Genomic DNA, 4,696 nt, shown 5'->3' with positions numbered 1-4,696 from the left:
CAGACAGAAATTCCACAAAGGGAAATGCCAAGTCCTGCCCCTGGGGAGGAATAACTCTGTGCACCAGTAGACACTGGGGTCTGATGGAATGGAAAGCAGCCTGGCAGAAAAAGTCCTTGGAGTCCTGTTGTTCAACAAGTCAGACACAAGCAGCATTGTGTCCTTGTGGCCAGTAGTGTCCAGGGCAGCATTAGGAAGAGTGTTGCTAACAGGTCAAGGGAGGTGATTCTTCTCTACTTGGCCCTGGTGAGACATACCTGGAGTGCCATGTCCAGTTCTGGGCTACCCACTACAAGAAAGACATGGACATACTAGAGAGTCCAGCAAAGGTCCATGAAGATGATGAAGGGATTGGAGTATCTGATGTACAAGGTGAGGCTGAGAGAGCTGGGACTCTTCCGTCTGGAGAAGAGAAGGCTCGGAGGGATCTTATCCATGTGTACAAATACCTGATGGGAAGGAGTAAAGAAGCTGGATGCAGGGTCTTTTCAGTGATATTCAATGGCAGGACAAGAGGCAATGGGCACGAACTGAACTACATGAAACTCCATCTGAATGTAAGAAAACACTGTGAAATGTGGTCAGACACTGGAACAGGTTGCCCAAGGAGGTTGTGGAGTCTCCATCCTCGAAGATATCCAAAACCCAATTGGACACAGCTCTAAGCAACCTGCTGTACCTGACCCTGCTTTGAGCAGAGGGTTGACCTAGACGATCTGCAGAGGTCCCTTCCCACTTCAACCATTCTGTGACCTTAAATGTTCTGTGATTCTGTGGTCTTAAATGTTAACAACTCATAGGCTGATCATAGCATGGAAGTGTCCAAAATAAATAGTCCAAGTTCTCTGGGTATATGGTGTTAGCCAAATTCTGCTCCAAACTTCATTGGTGTGGTTCCTGTTGACTTCTCTGGAAACTGTGTATACCAGCTGCTCTATTTCTGCAAACAATCAGGAGAAATTTATGGCAGAAAATGAGAATTATTAAATTTCCAAATTCAACTGCCTAATATGCGTGTGGAACTGGTTGCACTTTTATCGATTAGTACAGTAGAAAAGTTGGCATTGCTTTCTGTTTTGTAGTAGCTAGCTACTAAATGTCTCTGTTTTCTGCTATTCCCCACAGTATTTGTGCAGAGCACTTTTGAAAAAAAAGTTGTTTTCCTTATAGTTCAGGAGAGGTTTAAGTGTGGTCGTAGTGGTTCAAGGTGGTAGAGATGTCCCTGAATCAACGGTAGAAGGAGCTTTGCTGAGAACTGTGACACGTTCCAAAAGCTTGATAGCTTGGAAACCATCATGATAGTAGTGTGGTGAATGTGGAGTGCTTGAACTTTTTTCTTTATCAGAGATTAAACCATAAGGCTGTTCTGAAACTAATTTTAAATGCTTTATGGGAATTCCTTCATACCAACTGAACTGCTTGACAGGTTTCTTTTCAAAGGTAACTGTCATAGATTATTTTTGCTTACAAGTAACAATTCTGAAGTAACAGGAATTTCTAAATAGCACCAGGTATTAATAATGATAATAAAAGAAAATAATTACCAGACTTCAGTGTGCCTACATTTGAAAGAATGGAACTAACTAGAAGTGTGTTGATTGCTTAGTTTGTATATCCATAACCCCTTACCTCCACCATTTTGAATTACTGGCCTACAGCCACATATTCATTTATAAGGAACTGATCACGATAACATCTTTTGACAATTCCAAGGCTATCTATCTGGGTGGCTCTATATTACAAGTGTCATCCCCTTGACATGAAAGGTGAGGTAGGCCTACATCACTTTGATCTGTGTTTTTCCCTAAATTCCTAAATATTAGTATAGAAAAGTGATACTGTGTTACAGTTGCATCCCCTGTTTACTCATAAATAGAAATTAGTTTATAGCTTATTTCAACTTCACAACTGTTTCTATGACAACAAAACTGTGGTCAAAATATGACCTTTCTGGCATGGCCTACATCTGTGATACAGAAGTTTTCGTCACGTATTGGAAGTGAGCATTTCTGCATTTTCCCTACAGATCAGTGTTTTTCTTGTTGTTAGTGGCAGGGCTTTTCAGACGAGGCATCTTTTAACACTAGCAGGTCAGGTATGGTCAAAAAAGACAAAAGCTGCAGAAAGAAGAAACTACCAGACAATTCCCATACTTTTTAACTGAAGGCTGCAGCAGCCAGCCAGCTAGTCTGAACACAAATTCTGTCACAGAGAGAGTGTAACACAGACACAGGAGGGCTTAGTATATGGGTAGTAGAAAAACAACTTGCTGCTATTCTCATGTCTCAGTGAATTTCCCCTACAACCTGCCACTGTCCAGAGACCTGATAGGACTTGCAATGACAGAAAGTGACTAGAAACAATTCTGTACTGACCCAGAAAATACTGAGGGAGTGAAGAAAGAGACCAACTGGACTGTTTTACAGAGCAACAACTTTCCTGAGTGATTTCATCCTTAAGGTGCAATGTTTCCATTGAACCTGAGTTTGGTTCCATGGAGGAAAAAAGGCATCTGCAAATAACTTATCAGCTCCACCGGTTCTCTTTCACTATCTTGCTGCTAAAATTTTGCTTTTCCTTCACACTGCTCATTAGTTTTAGCGAATTATAAATGAAATGTCAACAGGATTGCTTCTCCCCTTCCCATAAAGCCAGGAAAAATTACCTCTCTGAGTCTGCTGGACTTTCTCTCTGCCTGTTCCCAGGCTCTTACTGCTCTCATAGAACTGTTGCTGTTGTCTTCTTCTAGCTGAAAGTTTAAAGAAACTGGAGTAAGCGACTGTGGAAAGGAGGTGAGGACAGTTTTAGAATTGAACTTATGCATAAGCAGGGAAGGAACCGAAGAATTGGCGTAGGGTGCCCAGAGAGATCATGGAAATCTCCGTTTGCGGAGATACTCTGAACTTGACAAGGCCGTCAGCTGCCCGCTCTAACTGAGCGGAGGGTTGTATTTGGTGACGTCCTGAGGTCCCTCTCAACCTGAATTATCCTAGGAGTCTAAAAGTAGAGGGACAAGATGAAACAGGAACATAATAGAATGAGGAGGAAGGTAGTCATAGAGCTAATCAGAACTTTTAATATGTTCCCTCCCCCTCAGTTATTTTGGTTTGGAATTAGATGTGGGCTTAATCCAAATTTTTGGGTGGCATAGGAAGAATATTATGGTTATGCTCATCAGTGCAGTTGTGTGCAGTTCTCCTCTCAATAGTATTCATCTGTATTAATGGAGGCCTAGCTCTGGTTTCTCTTTCTGAATGGACAGCCCACAGTGAAGCTGTAGGGGTTGCTCCCATCATCCATACATAATTAAGGACACATGGGAAAAATGCTGGAGAACAGGTGAAAAAAGAAATAGGGAAAGGTTAAGCTGTAGAGTCATTCCAACCTGTTTCCTTCCTATGTTAATCAACATCTAGACATTACACTATGTAAGGTGGGACTAAATCTTTGATTAGCACAGGCCTCTCCTGCTGAAGTGTGTGTTTCTCAGTCTTTCCGTGTGGAACTATACCACTTTGTAAAACTACTTAAATGTATGGCAGTCACATGCAAACAAGTGGGTGTGACTCCCTAGTTTGGCAGTTTACACACTTAACTGGGAGCAAACCCAGCTGGGTTCCTGCCCTGGTGAATTCTTAGTACAAATTAATTAATAAATTCAACAAAGCTGTTGAAACAGTATCAACAGGATAATCTAAGCTCTCCTACTCCTGAGATGCTGTAGGTTTGTTGTCAAAATAATGTTATGGGAGAACAAGAGGTACGAGTTCAAATCCCCTCCGGTAAAGACGAAAATCAGGCCTACGGCTGCCACATCCTTGTGTGCATCCTAAGTGATGGCTCTTGGCTAAAAGGCAGGTGGCCAACCGCTTGGCAAACCTCTGGTTTCAGTTTTGCTGCTTCTGCAGGCGCTCGAGAAGGATCATCTCCTTCCAAGCCGATAGCAAGTCAATCACTTTTATTTTTCTCATTGAAATCTTAAAAAAAGGTATTTGCTGGCATTTGAACTTCATTGAAGAATTTATTACACCACCTTATAATGGGGTGTTTCTCTCAGCAGCGCTGTTTTGTCTTGCTAGTGATTTAACAGGGCATGTTAAGAGGAGACTTGAAAAAAGAGCTTGCTTACATTTGAAGGACTGGAGGATGAATGGATTTACACGGCAAAATAAACCCCCGGGTGTAAGAAGGGAGAACGGTCACGATGGGGAAAGACTGCAGCGGATTTCAGTCGAGGAAGAGAAACCGGAACTAGTGGGAGGAGAAAGTGAAGGGAAATTTGAACAGGTTGAAGTAATTCAGCACTGCAGGTTTTTTGAGCGGATGCTGTCCCCTGCCCGCCGCGCGCAACTTGCCCGATGCACCCAGACCCCCGGTTCGCCTTCCCAACCGTTAATGAAGAACCGCGGCACCCGGCGAGCCGCCTCCAGGCCGCAGGCGGGCTCCCCCCGAGGGCGCCCGGCAGCCGGCCCTACCCCCGCTCCCCACAGGGCCCGGGGCCGCGGCCGGCCCCAACGGTCCCCGCGCGCCCGGCCTCTGACCCGCGCGGGCTGCCCCTGATTAGCCCGCTCCCGCCGGAGAGGGGGGCGCGGCGCAATTGGGGAGCCAATCAAGAGCCGGGGCTGCCCCGCTCTGCCCGCCCCGTCGGCGAGGCGGGCGCTGGCGGTGGGGGCTGCCGGGGCGCCGGGGGCGGCGG

This window comes from Aptenodytes patagonicus, chromosome 3 (genome assembly GCF_965638725.1).
Source record: "Aptenodytes patagonicus chromosome 3, bAptPat1.pri.cur, whole genome shotgun sequence".
Lineage (NCBI taxonomy): Eukaryota > Metazoa > Chordata > Aves > Sphenisciformes > Spheniscidae > Aptenodytes > Aptenodytes patagonicus.
This window is presented reverse-complemented; position numbering follows the sequence as displayed.